General features: G+C 42.4%; 1 protein-coding gene across 1 annotated transcript in view; it reads left to right on the forward strand.

The window, feature by feature from the left end:
• The first annotated feature begins 15,194 nt into the window (after positions 1–15,194).
• The window catches only part of fggy (FGGY carbohydrate kinase domain containing), a 490,678-nt gene continuing 488,072 nt past the window's right edge, over positions 15,195–17,800 (forward strand). Inside the window, exon 1 of the mRNA XM_048538754.2 lies at positions 15,195–15,429. The gene's annotated coding sequence lies outside the window, so the exon portion shown is untranslated. The remainder of the gene's footprint in view (positions 15,430–17,800) is intronic.

Genomic DNA, 17,800 nt, shown 5'->3' on the forward strand with positions numbered 1-17,800 from the left:
TTCCTTTCTTCTTTTTACTTTTGCTCTTTCTTTCTTTTGCCTTTTATTTTGTTTTTCTTCTATTTAAAGCCTTTTGTGACAGGTTAATCAGCGGGCTTTGGCACGGCAGTGAGAGTGGGCCATGAATGGAATAGTGGCAGCCACCTAGCGGAGTGAGGCAGCAACAGCAGACGCAGCTTCTCCTGGCATTCGATGCGAGACTTGCAGGTTGACCGAGACTCCAGGCTGTAGTTAGGCCCTGGTGTCTGCATCGGTGGTTCCAAACACCTTAATGCAGATAAGACATAGATTTTAAGATTTGGATGTGTTTCTTATCTTTTGGGTTTTTTTCATTCTGCTTTTTAAAAAAAATTCTGGTTTTGTAAATGAGATAGTGCCAGAGAATGGCAACTTTGTACATTTCTCACTGCACTCATATACCTGAATACACATGACAATAAATTCTAATTCTAATTCTAATTCTAATTCATTGAGATTTTTTTCTTGGTAAGTGTAACTTTCCAACTTTGCTGGCTTCCAGCAATGTGCTGAAGATACAGACTTTATGATAAGTATCTTCATCTTTAGGGTCAGATTGTTGCTTTCACATGCCTATCTTGTCAATCAATCAAAATTGATGGCTGCCTTTCCAATGCGTATTCTGAAGTCTTCAGCAAAGGATAGAATCCAAGGCAAGAGGATTTGATGATTGCTACCAGTGGTGTATTGTTGAACTTGGCCATAGGCAGAAACACCAGACCAAATCTGATAACCATAGTTTTGACAGGGAAAGAGAGAATGACACAGGTATGGTACAGTTGATCCATGAGCCTTTGGATGTTGTCTTCTTTCTGGGAAAACAGTACAGAATTATCAACACACATACATTCCCTGATCAGGATATGCTTCACTGTTGTCTTGGTTTTCAGTTTAGATAGATTTAAACAAATCTTGTCTGATCACGTGTGGAATCTTTCCATGTTGATAGGGAAAGAATAGATCAGAAAGTCAAAAAACAAACACTAGAAATGGGGCTAAGGCACAGTCCTGTTTCACCCCGTGCTTGATCTCAATGGTGTCACAGGTGAAAAATATTGAACTGAATAGTATCACGATGATGGATCAGAACCCCAAATTACTTACGGATTTTACTTCCAATGTGGGATTTTTTTAAAAAACGAAATGGCTGCTACTACCAAAATATAGCTTTGGGTGTAAATGCTGCAGCAGTCTGGCATAATTCTGTATGGATTGTAACATTTGTACAGAAAGAGAAACTTCAGACATAAAAACTAAACAGATAAGGAGAGACTGACCACTCACCACCACCTCAGCAGAAAACTATTTCCTTCAGCCATGTTGGTGTTTTAACCTTCCACAGACATACAAAAAAGGGGGCTAAAAGCTCACTGCAATCTCAGTCTGAGACAATAGGAACTGCCAATGCTGGAGAATCTGAGATAACAAGGTGTAGAGTTGGATGAGCATAGCAGGCCAAGCAGCATCAGTGGAGCAGGAAAGCTGACCTAGTCAGACCTAGGAAAGTTTTGGGCCTAGACTCTTCATCAGAAAAGAGCCCAGACCTCTGATGAAGGGTCTAGGCCCGAAACGTCAGCTTTTGTGCTCCTGAGATGCTGCTTGGCCTGCTGTGTTCATCCAGCTTCACACTTTATTATCCCAGACCTGAAACATCAGCTTTCCTGCTCCTCAGATGCTCCTTGGCCTGCTGTGCTCATCCAGCTCTGCACCTTGTTATCTGCAATCTTAGTCTGTTCGTAGCCTGAATATTAGTGAGTGGATTTATGTGCTGAGAAGTTCACAGCTTGAGAACATCATTAAAACAGGAAAAGAAACTCTACCACTCTCAGAGATGCCAGCCTGCTGTTGTTGAAAGGAGCTAGGACAAAATAATTTCAGTCAAGCAGCAAATAAGAAAAAGATCTCAAAATTGAGTCTTCAACTGTCATTATTAATGTATGCAGTACCACCCAATGTGATGGCTGTAACTGTCTATACTTAATGAATAATTCAAAAACTAACATGCATTTTTTTTTAATTGCAACCTGTTAAAACCTACATTCATTTGGATTAGGAGAAACGTATTTACCAGGGATGAAATCCTTCTTAAATCACCCTTTCGTGCCCAACTAAAGAAGGCAGCTAATGAAGGGAGCCAGTTCATCCATCCTCACATGGGAGCTTAATGATTCGGAAGTAACCAAACAGAGCAGAAGAAATTGGGAACATTTCTCGGGGACTGGTTTCAAAAATTCTGGTCGCATGCCCATGATTTGAACCTACACAGAAAAATGAAATAATTTGAATTGGGAAATTGTCACTTTGAAACCAAGATTTTAAAAAATAAACTGCCGAAAATTTTCTTGAGTTTGCATTGCTGCCGTACAGGAATGTCCACATTTGTTGCCAGTATATTCCTATCTCAATCAGAGGGAAGTTATTTTGAGCACTTCATAGTTCTGCCCCTGGAACAGCTAAAAGATGTAGCAAGACATTTAGGATTAGAATTTCATCTGAAAGTCAGGAAACTAAAATTTTAAAAGGGTGGCCAATGGTTTACAGGTGGAAGCTGAGGATGAAGAAGTACTATTATCAAGGTTAAAATTGGATCAAAGGAAAATAGAGTTTCATCAAAATGAGAAGAAAAAGCAAGAGAGAAAGAGGAAAGAAAAAGAGACAGAAGAAAGCCTGATACAGAGAAATAGACAAGGAGAGAAGGGAGAGAATTTCAGGATAAATGGCAGCAAAAGGAATTTGAACAAAGTCAGCTTGATTTGAGGAGCATGAGTTTTCATGAAAAAGGTGACTGGCTCAAATTTAAGGGTAACAGCAATTTAGTTTCCCCCTTTAATCCTTAGGTTTGATGAGGCAGAGGTGGATGCTTCTTTAAAATTTCTTTCAAGTGGTTAGTACAGCAACTAAAGTAACAGACTTAGTACTGGTCCTTATTATTGCTGAATAAGCTTTCAGGAAATGTTCATGAGGCTTACTCCTTCTTACATGAGGAAAGTGCTACTGGTTATGAGGCAGCAAAGATGTTTTCTATGAGTGTGTACCAGTTTGTGGTTCAGATCCACCATCAGAAATTATGCAGCTCAAGAAATGGTCATTTGGACAATTCCAGACATACTAGGAATTTTAAAGGCTTAAGCAGCTTGCATTTAACCAGTGGCACTTATGAAAGCCTCCATGAATTAATCCTCTTTAAGAAGTTCAAAAACTCCATCCTCTTCCCAATAAGAATGCACCCAGTGAGCGACTGGATCTAGGCAGGCAGCCACTCTGTCTAATAATTGTAAGCTCATCCATAAATTCACATGTTGAATTCACAAACCCCTGTTTCAGATTAAACCTGCCCCAGGTCATCACAAACCAATTGGAAAGGGTAGAGAGAGTGATAGGAAACTGAGGACTCTGGGAGAGAGAGAAATTCTGGGATCAAGTCAGAAAGTGTGGTGCTGTGATGAAAGTTGAGGCCAAGAGACCTGTGTGTTTTAACTGTTGAAAGTCTGGACATGCCTGGAGGCTATAGGGAAATAGCAATGACATTTATCACATCATGGGGGTCATCAGAGAGCATAGCAGAGTAGGCTATGGTCCCTGAATGCAGTGTAAATCCTAACAGTGGCACTCTTGCAATTGTGGATGAGGTTGAAGAAATCCCTGAGCATTTTGTATGGAAGGATGACCATATTTCTTCTGAATGAGATAAACAAGCCTGTGAAGACAGGGCCAGCCAAAACTTTACTGCTGGGAAAAGAAGTGATTGCCCCACCAGAGAATGCAGTGTGCACCGAGGTGCTGATCAAAAGGATTAAAGGAGGGTACACACCCATTCCTTTTTACAGGGTGAACCTGGACAACGGCTATGTATCAAGAACAATCAACTTGGGAGCCATCTGCACTCTGCCTGTGGATGGGTTCAACCTGCCCCCTCAGGTTAAAGATAATACAACCTCACTGGTGTTTGAGAATCCTACCAAGGTCAGGGAGAAGGAACAGCTTCAGAAGAAAGTGTCTGGCATTTTCGCTGTCTGTGTGACCGTGTAGTCTACGGCTAGACAAGCCCACCCATTGGACCCTGAGGCGGGACTGCAAACAGATCACCCTGTTTTCAGGTTACCTGAAACATTTCTCATGGAGACTTGACCCCCTGTTGAAAATACTGGCTCAGGCTGTTCACAATGAAGATGGGCCAGAGTAGACCCTGAATGTTACAATGTTAAAATCGAGGTGAGAAAATGGAGACCATAACTCACTGACCTGAAATGGAGGAGTGGACAGTGACCACCAGGTAATGGTGCTGCCATGGTACCGTTGGTGAAATATTGCAGCAGGCTCATGAGATTCCAACAGCTGGGCATGCTAGGACATGGACATGTCAAGCCTGCATCACCCAGCAGTTTTAATAGGCACAGCTCCACAAGAATGTCATAAAATTTTGCAAAAATTACTACACCTGCCGCATTGTGGGGAAACCCCCAATCTGTTATAAATCCTCCAGCTATAATTCCTGTGCCCGCTTTTGGTAAAACTATTTATCAATATGTTGTGGGACCCGTGTCCAAAACAGATATTTTTCCTGTCACGGATGTGGTTACTCATTTCACGCAAGCTGTTTCCCTGACAACCATTCTCTAACAAAACAGTGAGGAAATTCATCCAATTTTTCATCTGTTCTGGTCAGCCACTGAGTTCAGGGCTCAAATTTCACCTCCAAATTATTCCGGGATGTTATGGGTAACTCAGTGTGGGACCCAATGAATGTGTTCAGTGTATCCCGCAGTCACAGGGGCACTAGAATGGTACGAAAATACTACCATGAGTAACCCAATGACCAGGACAAAGGACTTGATTTTCTTATGTTCATAATCAGGGACTCACCCAATGTGTCTGTTGCTTTGTTACAGGCACTAAGTGTGAGGACCTCTGAAGCTCTTCCATGAGAGGTTTCCAGAACAGAAGGTGGAACTTCCACAGCAGCATTCCAAGAGCAACTTTTCCAAGCCTGCGCTATGGCTGAAGAACACTTGAAAATCACCCAGACAATGATGGAGAAAGAGAAAAACATATCCATATCTGAATCTTTCAGCCAGGTGACCATGTGTGAGTGCTTCTACCTATATTAGGTGAACATTTAAAAGCCCAGTTGAGTGGCCTGTACAAGAGTAGCTCAGAAGCTTGAGGAAGTAAACTATCTAAGAGAGATGCCAGATAAGGGAAAAAGCAAAGGCTATGTTATAGCCACATGATAAAGCAATAACATTGCCAAGGTCACTTGTGGCACAAAGATATTGTCCCTTCCCCTTGGCCAAGGAGGCCCAGGTTCAAGTTTCACCTCCTCTGGCAATGTGTGATAAGGTCTCTGAGCAGGTCAATTTGAAAATATCTAAAATACCACTGGCTAAGAAGGTGAAAAGAAGATAATGGTTTGTCCTCTTATCTCTAACCAAGCAGACAAGGGGACAACAAAGTTGAATTGGAAGGAGATGTAAGTGAGGCCCACACTGAACCCCCTAATAGCCAACTGTTCCAAACTGAAATACTAACCAAGTTATACTCCGTCTTCAACCATCTCGGTGCAGTTCATTAAGCAGACTTACGAGAGCTGCTGACTGCATTTATGGAGCATTTACAGAGACAAGTCTTCATGCAGCACCCTCACTCTACATGATGTGGATATGCGACAGGCACCTCCATAAAGCAACATCCTTCGTGGCTCAGCCCAGTAAATCCGGCCCTGGTTTGCTCGGGGGTTAGCCATATGCTGAAGCACCAACTAATAGCCCAGTGACTGTAGATGGAGTTCTCCAGCATGTGCTTGGCTTCCACGTGCTTTACTCAGTAATGCTCAAAGTAGTTGGTGCCTGTAGTTAATTGTCTGTAAAGTGCTTTTGGGCATCGTGTGGTTATGAAAGGCACTACAGGAACAAAAACTTTTCTTTTCAAATGAGAATGCCTAGGACTTGCTCAGGAGATTACAAGGAAGATGAAAATCAACAAGGTTATAGGAGGTTGGAGAGTAACAATCTTATGGCAGGAGACTAACCCAAATTTCTTATCGGTAGAAGTTACTTCCCACAGTCTTGACCAGGAATGTATGAAAACATCAAGGAAATTCCTCAGCTCACCAGTGTTGCGGAGACTGCTGTGTGGTGGATATCCAGAAATGGAGCTAATATGAAAGCCATGGAAGGGGCTGAAGTCCAGATGGTCCAAATTTTGCACAGCAGAACCACAATGAAGTTCTCCAAAACCACATTGACTTAATTATGATTTTGGGGAAGAAATTAAACTTAAACAGAATCTGTTTGGAATGATTCTAAATAATCTATTATTCAGCAACCATCTCTCTGACTTAACAGAGACAAAGAGTCATACAGCATAGAAACAGGCCATTTGGTACTCATCTACCGCAACCAGGTTTCCCAAACTAAACTAGTCCCATTTGTCTGCATTTGGTCCATATCCCTCTAAACATTCCCTATTCATGTACACATTCAAGTGTCCTTTTAAAGTTGTATCTACCGCTTTCTCTGGCAGTTCATTCCTGTGTGGACCTGGTGGAGGTATTCACTGACATCTCCAACCTCTTCATCTTAAGAAGACCTAGGAAAACACATGCAGCAGGCCTTCCTGACGACTGCCCAGTTTCCCTGATGTCCATAATAATGAGAGGCTAGCCATGGCCCAAATCAAGTCTAGCCTCCCAGCCTGCCTCAATTCCTGCAGTTTGCCTACTGGCAAAGCAGGTCCACAGTGGGCACCATTTCCCTAGCCCGACACTCATCCCTGGAACACCTGGATAACAAGGTCATGTACGTCAGACTCCTACTCATCGACTATAGCTCTGCCTTCAACACAATAATCCCTACCAGACTAATCTCAAAACTCTGGGATCTCAGTCTCGGCTCTGCCCAGTGCAACTGGATCCTCAGCTTCCTCACCCACAGTCCACCGTCAGTGAAGATAGACAGCTGCGCCTCGCCCAGGATAATCCTCCACCCTGCACCCCGCAAGGATGCTTTGTCAGGCCTCTGCTGTACTCCCTGTACACCCACAACTGTGTAGCCAAATTCCACATGAATGCCATCTACAAATTTGCTGATGACACCACTGTGAACATCAAACAACAATGGGTCAGAATGCAGGAAGGAGATAGAGTGCTTGGTATCTTGGTGCAATTATAACAATCTCACTCAATGTAGGCAAAACAAAGGAACTGACCAGTGACTTCAGGAAGAAAGGAGGAGGATATGCCCCGATCTACATCAATAGAGCTGAGGTAGGGAAGGTCGAGAGGGTCAAGTTTTAAGGAGTGATGATAACTGACCATTTGTCCTGGGCCTCCCACGTAGGTGCAATGGCTCAGAAGGCACAATACCTCTTCTTCCTCAGGCAGCTTAGGAAATTCAACATATCCATAAGGACCCTCACCAACTCTTACACATGCAGCATTGAAAGTATTTTATCTAGGTTCTTGATGGGCTGGTACGGCAACTGCTCTGCCCTGGTCCACAAGAAACTACAGAAAGTTGTGTTCACAGCCCAGGCCATTATGGAAGTCAATCTCCCATCCATGGATTCCATTTCCACTTCTCGTTGCGGCAGAAAGGTAACCAATATCGAGAAAGACCCTTTCCACCCCAATAATGCTCTCTTCCAACCTCTTTCATCTGGCAGAAAATCCAGAAGCTTGAACACATGCACCAACAGGTTTAAGTCAAGTTTCTCCCTCACTGTTATTAGATTGCTGAATGGATATCTCTAACTTCAAATAATGTTGATCCTGCTAATGTTGATTTTGTTTTGTGAACCTCCTGGGCAGCTGCAACCTTGCTTGCCTCGCTCTGTCTAAACACTCTATCCTCTATATATCTGTTTGCTGTGATCTGCCTGTATTGCTTGCAAAACTAAGCTTTTCATTGTACTTGGGTACACGTGACTACAATGTATCAGATCAAATCCAGACACAAACCACCATATGTGTGAAAAAATGCCCCTCAAGTCCCTTTTAAATCTCTCCCTCCCACCTTAAAATTATGTCCTCTAGTTTTGAACTCCCCTACCATAGGGAAAGGACCTTTGCTATTCATCTTATTGATGCCCCTCATGGTGTTATAAACCTCTATAAGGTTACACCTGGCCTACTAAGCTCCAGGGAAAAAGTTACAGATTAGAATAGAACTCCTACAATGTGGAAACAGGCCCTTCGGCCCAACAAGTCAAAACTGACCCATGGAACATCCCATCCAGACCCACCCCCCTAACCTAAACACCCCTGGGCACTATGGGCAATTTAGCAGGGCCAATCCACTTAACCTGCACATCTCTGGGCTGTGGGGGGAAACCATAGCACCCAGAGGCAACCCACGCAGACATGGGGAGAATGTGCAAACTCCACACAGACAGTCGCCTAAGGGTGGAGTTGAAGCCAGGTCTCTGGACTGTGAGGCAGCAGTGCTAACCACTGAGCCACCATGCCACCTTTGTCCAGCCTCTCCTTAAAACACAAACCTTCCAGAACTGATAGCATCCTAGTAAATCTTTTCTGAACCTTATCCAGGCGAACAGAATTTTACACAGTAGTCCAAAAGTGATCTCACCAATGTCCCGTACAACCACAACATGACATCCTGAATCCTATACTCAATGAAGGAAAGCATGACAAATGCTTTCTTCACCACTCTGTCAACCTAAGAAATCACTTTGAAGGAACTATACACCTGAACCTCTCGGCCTCTCTGTTGACAACACTCCTCAGAGCCCTACCATTGAATGTGTAGGTCCTGCCCTTGTTTTTCTTACCAAAATGCGACATCTTGCATTTATTTAAATTAAACTCCGTCTGCCACTCCTCGACCATAGGCCCAGCTGATCAAGATCCCGTTGTAATCTCAGATAACCTTCTTCATTGTCTCCTATTCAGCCAATTCTGGTGTAATCCGCAAATACGTTCTCATCCAAATAATTTATATAAATGACAAACAACAGTGGACCAAGCACCATGTAATGCAGGGAAGATAATTGATAAAACAACTGAGGGTCTCGTACCACAACCATGGTCTCCAACAACATCAACCATTTTTGATATTAACAGTTTGAAATAATAATCACTTTTCCAACTTAACACCAGTAAAAGTTTGTAAAGAAAATTGCCCTTTTCTCCCAATTAAATATAGTTATGGAGATAATTTATAAAACTTAGCATTCATATTTCTCGGGTATACCCAACATAAGAATAATCAACATGATGATGAGAAAAATAATCCTTATTAAAGTTAAATATTATTTTATCAGCTTTTAATGTAACTTTGCGAAGCATAAATTCCCCAAAATCTTTTCCATCCCTTAACAGCTGGTTTGAACTATACTCTTTTTCACAGTTTATTGTCATGCAAGGGTGGGGCATGGATAGATAGCTATTTATTCAGTGCTGCTGGATGATGATTTAGTGTGAAATACAATTGAAGCAAGGAATGCCACACACAGCCACATTTTCCAGCACTCGCTCCCACTGCACACAGATTCCATGCTATCATGTGGCACTCCATCAATCAAGATAACAAACTGTGGAGCTGGATGAACAGAGCAGGCCAAGCAGCATCTCAGGAGCACAAAAGCTGACGTTTCGGGCTTTGACCCTTCATCAGAGAGGGGGATGGGGAGAGGGTTCTGGAATAAATAGGGAGAGAGGGGAAGCGGACCGAAGATGGAGAGAAAAGAAGCTAGGTGGAGAGGAGAGTATAGGTGGGGAGGTAGGGAGGGATAGGTCAGTCCAGGGAAGACAGACAGGTCAAGGAGGTGGGATGACGTTAGTAGGTAGGAAATGGAGGTGCGGCTTGAGATGGGAGGAAGGGATGGGTGAGAGGAAGAACAGGTTTGGGAGGCAGACCGACACCCTCATCCGCCTAGCCGAACTCGTCCTCACCCTCAACAACTTCTCTTTCGATTCCTCCCACTTCCTAGAGACAAAGGGGGTGGCCATGGGCACCCGCATGGGCCCCAGCTATGCCTGCCTCTTTGTAGGTTACGTGGAACAGTCCCTCGTCCGCACCTACACAGGCCCCAAACCCCACCTCTTCTTCCGTTACATTGATGACTGTATCGGCGCCGCCTCTTGCTCTCCAGAGGAGCACGAACAGTTCATCCACTTCACCACCACCTTCCACTCCAACCTCAAGTTCACCTGGGCCATCTCCAGCGCATCCCTCGCCTTCCTGGACCCCTCAGTTTCCATCTTAGGCAACCAGCTAGTTACTGATGTCCATTTCAAGCCCACTGACTCCCACAGCTACCTAGAATACACCTCCTCCCACCCACCCTCCTGCAAAAATTCCATCCCCTATTCCCAATTCCTCCGCCTCCGCTGCATCTGCTCACAGGATGAGGCATTCCACTCCTGCACATCCCAGATGTCCAAGTTCTTCAAGGACCGCAACTTTCCCCCCGCAGTGGTCGAGAACGCCCTTGACCGCGTCTCCCGCATTTCCCGCAACACATCCCTCACACCCCGCCCCTGCCACAACTGCCCAAAGAGGATCCCCCTCGTTCTCACACACCACCCTACCAACCTCCGGATACAATGCATCATCCTCCGACACTTCCGCCATCCACAATCCGACCCAACCACCCAAAACATTTTTCCATCTCCACCCTTGTCTGCCTTCCGGAGAGACCACTCTCTCCATGACTCCCTTGTTCGGTCTACACTGCCCTCCAACCCCACCACACCCGGCACCTTCCCCTGCAACCGCAGGAAGTGCTACACTTGCCCCCACACCTCCTCCCTTACCCCCATCCCAGGCCCCAAGATGACTTTCCATATTAAGCAGAGGTTCACCTGCACATCCGCCAATGTGGTATACTGTATCCATTGTACCTGGTGTGGCTTCCTCTACATTGGGGAAACCAAGCGGAGGCTTGGTGACCGCTTTGCAGAACACCTCCGCTCGGTTTGCAATAAACAACTGCAACTCGCAGTTGCGAACCATTTTAACTCCCCCTCCCATTCTTCAGATGGCATGTCCATCATGGGTCTCCTGCAGTGACTTGAAAGGAATTCAGGGATTTACATATACATATTAATTAATTAAAACTTTGTAACTGATTAAAGATTCGGGAGCATTTTAGGTTTGTTTAGTACATCCTCATCAATGGTGTGAACCTTCGATCGTTTTCTTATAAATTCTGTATCTGATACCATCTCTCTCACTAACACCTGAAGAAATACAGTGGCTCAGAAAGGCTGTGTTTTCAAATACACCTGTTGTACTATAACCTGGTATCATGTGATTTTTGACTTTGTCCATCCCAGTCCAATACTGGCACCTCCACACTATTGCAACATAATGTTTCCTCTCTAAAAGACAGCATTGTCATACTGGTGTAAATGAAATAGGAAGTAAAGATCTTCTCGTGTTTCCCACAAAAGCTAACTGATGATTTTATTGGGAAAATGTTAATTTCGACTCCGATTGTGTTTTGTCTAATCTGCATAAAACTTCGAGAACAGGTGACATCTGTGGCCATGTTAATGTTTTAGTCATCTTTAAAAAGTTTGCATTCATAAAACTCAGAGGTATTAAATTGGTTGATGGAATTCAAAAGAAATTTATATTTTATAAGATGAAGACATTGTGTTCTTTAATTTGACACTAATTCATTAAGGCAGATGTTAAATCAACAAATCTTTTCAATGCATCTGATAATGATTATTTTAACTGAAATTTATTTGCATCTATTATATGCTTCAATGTTAGCAATAATTTACTTGCAGTTTAGTAATTTGAGCTGAAATGATATCAACATTTAAGATGACATCTGGTGAGTGGATGAAGTGACAAATGATAAAGGAATATGGGAAAAAGCTGGGTAAATACCAACAGGACTGTTTACACATGAAGAAGAAAAATGGCAACATAGTGTAGTTAAGATGAAGAGCAATTTTCTGGATGTAACATTTATGTATTTCAACATTCAATCCATCTACATCTACATATAACAGTAATTTCAACATCTTCTTTCTAATTTCTCCTCTTATTAAATTTGAAAGTTTGTTTACTTGCTGTGTGTGAACTTTCTTTATAATTCTGATTTGTGCGGTTTGATTCAAATGAGATTTCCTTAATGCCAGCAGACTTCTCTTGGCTTTTAGCCTGAAGGATCTGCATTGAAAATTAATCAAAAAAGCTCCATTTCCAATTAGTTTAAACCACACCCATTTGCTTCCTTAGAATTTCAAGTTGATTTCTTGGCTTCCACATGATTGGAATGTATTCTATGCTTACTGAAAGATTTAGCTCCACAAGGAATCTTTCTCTACCCAACAAAAATCCAGAAAAATTTGACAATGACAAATAATCATCCAACCTGTCTGATGGACTTCAAAATAGATGACCAACACGACTAATATTTCCATTTCCAAGTATTTCTGGTCTTTTTTTACTGATTTTTCCCTTTGGACAGTTTCCATTAAAGTAAGTTTGTCTTTTTCTGCATGTGTTCCCCAACCGGTCATTCATGTCAGCTATCCTGCAATTCCTCATTAATGTGCATGTAACAACAAGTAGAGCCCTCAAGACAACTAACCATGGCATTCTTGCTTTTAAAGAATAACAATTTATATTTATATCATGCATTTAGTATAATGAAATGTTCCAAGATCCTTCACTCGTGCAAATTACAACACTGAAACAGCTCATCGTCACAGAGGTGGGATTGAAGGAGTGATAAGAAAAGTGGCACAGACATTTCAGAGCTTTGTGCCTATGCATTTGTAGGTATGACTGACAATGATGAGGGCCAGAATTAGATCAGTGTTATAAATCCCAACTGATGGTAATATTGATAATAATATTATTCATGACTGTTTCTAAAAATGTTTCTAAAAATATTTCAAATTACTTATGTAATAAGTTGACTTAAAATGGGTTTCCCCCTGATCATTGAGTGAGTAAATACAACATTTTATGTGGTATTGTCTTCATGTACAAAACTTTAGCTCAGCCACATGTGGAATACTGCATGCAGGTCTAGACACCATACTACAAGAAAGGCACGGGTACTTTGGAGAAGTGCAGAGGAGCGTTACCAGGATGTTACCTGGTTTGGAGGGTTTTAGGTTTGAGGAAAGGTTGCATTAAACTGTATTATTGTCACTGGAAAGACCGAGGCTGAGGGGCGACCAGACAGAGGTCTATAAAATTATGAGAAGCATAGGTAGGGTGGATAGTCAGATGCTTTTTCCCAGGATGCATAGGTCAACTACAAGGCAAGAGCTGGAAAGTTTAGGGGAGAAGTGCAACAAATATTTTTCACACAGAGGGTGATGGGTGCCTGGAATGCACTGCCAATGTAGGTGACGGAAGCAGGCACTTTAGCAATGTTTGATGCATATCTTGATAGACACATGAGCAGAAGGTGACCTGAGAGATAGAAACAGTGCGTAGGCAAGAAGTGGTGAGTCTAACTATGGATTAAGAAATGGTGTAGGCTTCGTTGATTGAAGGACCTGTTCCTGAGCTGCATATTGTACGTTGTGTGATATTAGGCAGTTTGAGATAGTATCAGTGTCACACAAAGAAAGGAGAGACAAAATCATGAGGAACATTTCTATCAGATTCAAAACATCTCTCTCTCCATGGATGCTGCTGGACCTGGTTCGTTTCACCAGGATTTTCTCTTGCTATTTCAGATTTCCAGTACCCACAGTATTTTGCCTTTATTTAATGAGAAATCCAGGACTTGAATTTCAATCAGGGGTCAGGAACAGAAATGAAGGCTAGTTCCAGGCTCATCCAGGTACAATGTACTTCAGAAATATCAACTACACGTCTTAGTGCTACAGCCAATTATAGGCTATGGTGCTCGGTTGCTTCCTGGTAATGCTGAAGAGTGACAAAAGCCACCCCTCCTCCCCAGCACCCAGTGATCAGCAGCCCAACCAACAGAATGGGAACAACCTATCAAAGTGTGTAGACAGTTAGGAACAAGGAAGGGTGTGTTTGCTTGCTTGTTCACACTTTTAAAAAAAGTCACAGCTGCCTGGCCTTGATTCTGGAGGGGGAGCCCCTCCAGGGGTTGGCCACCAGGAGCAGCTGTCAGCCAGGCCTACGTGGGCTGGTTGTGTTGCCCAATGGAAATTCCAAACGGTGTGGGAGTGAAGACTGGCCTTCTAATTTACAGCATTTGACCTTAATGGATCTTGCTGTGCTTCCTGGCAGGCCCGCAATCTGTCCCTGAGCCACCCTTGTTCAAGATGGTTTGTGGTTCTGGCTGATGGCATATATTTACAGCAATAAATAGAGCATCTGCCCACTCCTATAACCCATTAAAAATCCAACCCGAATTATCTCGCCTGTTGACTCTCCAGACTTTTATTGGAAAATAGGCATTGATTAATGAAAGAACTATACTGTACCTTTTTTTAATAGTGAACTAATCCATTAACATTTTCCAAGTGAGCACATGAAGAATGGGTACAGGTGCTGCCATGAGGTTCTGGTGAATTTTCATCCAGATATACGTCTGAATCCAGTATCAATCAGCCCTTTCAGTGAGAAAGTGAAAACTGGGAAGAAAAAAAACTGAAATATCTCATAAAGGCTGCAGCAAAAAAAGTGACCAGAAAATTGTCTAAACTTCATCCCCACAGCTGTGTATATAAGGCCACCAGGAAGATTTAGCTGTTAAAACAGTCCTGCTTAGTCACTGGAGAATTTTACATTTCACTGAGGGTTGAATTTGGCACTTTGGAAGTTTTGAAAAAAAAAACAGAAATCAATGCCAACAACATTTCAGTATGAGGAATGTTGTGTGTTCTCGTTCTGAAATTTAATCTATCTCTTCAGAGTACTTGGCTGTCTCTCAATGTGTCATGTAGGAAAGATCAGTTAAAGTGGGAAAAGGGGGCTGTCATATGAGCCTGGAATTTGCTTATCTGGTTTCATGATTGTGCTGTATACGATTAGACCTCAGCTGTCACACTGTGCATGCCTGTTTTTCTACCCACTCGCCTTACAGCTTAGGAAGGTCAAAACCGCTCATTATTGTTTCCCCTCCAGGGATTGCTTTCGTCAAGGAGACCATATTGTGAGCATCTGATACTTGCTGATCGCTACGAGCAGATTTCTGATTTGCATTCTGCCCCCTCCCCCCTCCACCCCACACCATGAATCAGCACACTTACATGGAAATCGGAGAAAGGTCCGACATTGAGAGCTGAGTCACATGAATAGCTGGAATTGTTTGTTCCACACAAACAGTTTCCCAGAAAAAAAACCCACCAGAAAGTCCATGCCTCAAGAACGGTTTCTTTGCAACAGAGGAATTAAACAGGCAATTCTCCCTTAAGTAAACAAAAAAATCTCTGCAGAAAGAAAACTTCACTGTTATTAAAATGCACATAATCAAGCTTCTCAAATATTGCAGGTAATGTTTAAACGTTTTTTATGTGTTGAGTAAATTAATGTTTTTGGTTTCACTTTGTCACCTCAGAAAAATGTAGTTGTTCCACCTGAGTTGTTCATGAATGACAGAAAAAGGCTGGTCAGTAAAACAACATTAGTAAATGAGTAGGCTATCTGCTCTTCCAGAGTGTTCACAAGGATGTCACGATGCTGGAGCGACAGGGCAGGGTTGTTTAGTTTGGAGAAGCAGAGGAAGCTATGTGCTACACATAATTTACCACAAGTGATTATAAATTCCTAGATCAGATGTCATTGTGTGAAATGCTCAAATTAATTTACACTTTTCCAGGTTAGAAAGACAGGGCTTCCCAGAAGCTAGGACTTTAGGCAATTGCTGAATATTGCAGAAACACCCATTGGAAATTGTGGTAATAATAACTTTATCTTATAAGATATTAATAATGAAAATCCGATCAAAGTTTGGTTGGAAGTTAGATTCATAAGATGGAATTTTAGTGAATCCAAACTGCTCACAGCAAGAGGTCAGGAACCCATTTGTAATTGTAGTTTTTCTTAACTATGGCATTAATATCCTGCTTCCAAGTCTCCTGGGCGTTCTGAGTGCTAATGTGACTTTGGGGGTGAACTCTGTCAAAGGAAGAATTTCAATTCATTGTGACTCCATCTGAAGTCAGAGTGGTAAAATTCTACATTGCTTCCTGAGGTATCAGCAACTGCAGGAATGGAAAGGAAACATGTTAAGGTTTCCCATTTTGCTTGAACTCTAATCTGATGCCTTGCTATGCATTCTGTAATGAAGTATGTTTCCTATAGATAGGAGGAAGAAGCCAACCTCTCAGATGAAACAGGTGGAAACAGCTGAGGAATTGAGCAGGATCCCTTGAAAATGGTGACATTGCCAAAACAGAGCCAGTGATCTCACAACAGAAGAAAAGATCAGTATCATAACATTTTGATTCTGATCCTCAGATTTGTCCAATATCTTCCTGTGTTACATTTCTAAGATCAACATGCCCTGCAGCCCTATTCATTCCTGTCTCTCCAAGGACCACCTTCCAGTTTCATCTGAATAGACAACATTCACGCTCACTAAAACTAAAGAAATCTCACACTCAAGTCTCACAGTCACCCTTTGCAAATGTTGACCTTTCCATTCCACTCAACCCATTTCTCAAGATAAAAATGTGCACACCTAGCTGGAAGAGATAGAGTACCAGAGTGTGCATATGTATATGCATTCCTGAGAATATGTCTGAGAAGGGTACTGCCTTTGGAACTGTTCTTTTTGCTGTTACTCCTCCTATACTTCATCAGATGTCCAGGATAGAGCTGGATGTGCTTCTCCTACTGTGCAGTCAAGTCAAACTGAGAAGATGAGATCATTGTAAGCAAAGTGGGAAAGGTTTCTTCCAAAAATTTGCCAGTCATCTGTGAGGAAGTGAAAGCACATTCTCAGAACACATGTTGTGAACAGAAGCTTCGAAATAGCTAAGTCAAGATTGATGGTGTTTCACTTTTAAATTCTATCAGGTCTATCAGATTCATGATCAAAGATATCGCACTGTTTCTTAATTGCTGACCGTAATAAATTTCCGGCCAATTTGCTGGTTGTTAGAGCTGAACCTCAAGGGAAACATAAATGTTTATATACCTGACCCAATAGTTGTGAAGAACGTCCTCTTCATGATCAACACAGCCCAGTGAAAGTTGGAAGGACATGTCAAGTGTTGAATTACTTGAATTTTTTTGGGATTGCTTCTTCCCTATTTGTAAGTGAACTTATCCCTCTTTGACAGTTAAAATTCTGTCCGTGAAGATTAGGTAGTTAAATGTTATATTAAGTATAATGACCCAGATATTCTAATGGTCAAACAGTCTGTTTCTGCAGTGTAGATTAGAGTGGTGTATCAGGAAAATCTGGAATCCCTAATGCAATGGACTCTGGGAATTTTCCATACGTATTCGTCCTGCATCTGGATTCTTCTGAAACAGTTCCTGACAGAAAGAGAATTCAGAGGGTTCTGACTCACTTGAACTTAATAGCTATCCCAGAAAAGTCAGAGGAATAGTAACCTACATTAACTCCTAGGTAACCATTACTGTGATTCCTTGACTTATCATTAACCCTCTCCCAGAGGTACCTGCCCCAATCCTTGAGAACTACTCCATTTCTGACACTCTTCTCATCTTCTGGACCCAACAACCCCTATCCCCAAATTGATCCAAACCTGCTGAAGCTGACAACACCTTCCCAAAACCAACCCAACCCCTTGCCTAACTTGAAGCAATCTCCTGGATGTGACAGCACATCTCCCACTGCCATACCCAACATCCCCTCTATTGATCTGACCAATCTTGACTTAATTTGACAA

This window comes from Stegostoma tigrinum, chromosome 8, assembly GCF_030684315.1.
Source record: "Stegostoma tigrinum isolate sSteTig4 chromosome 8, sSteTig4.hap1, whole genome shotgun sequence".
Taxonomy (NCBI): Eukaryota; Metazoa; Chordata; class Chondrichthyes; order Orectolobiformes; family Stegostomatidae; genus Stegostoma; species Stegostoma tigrinum.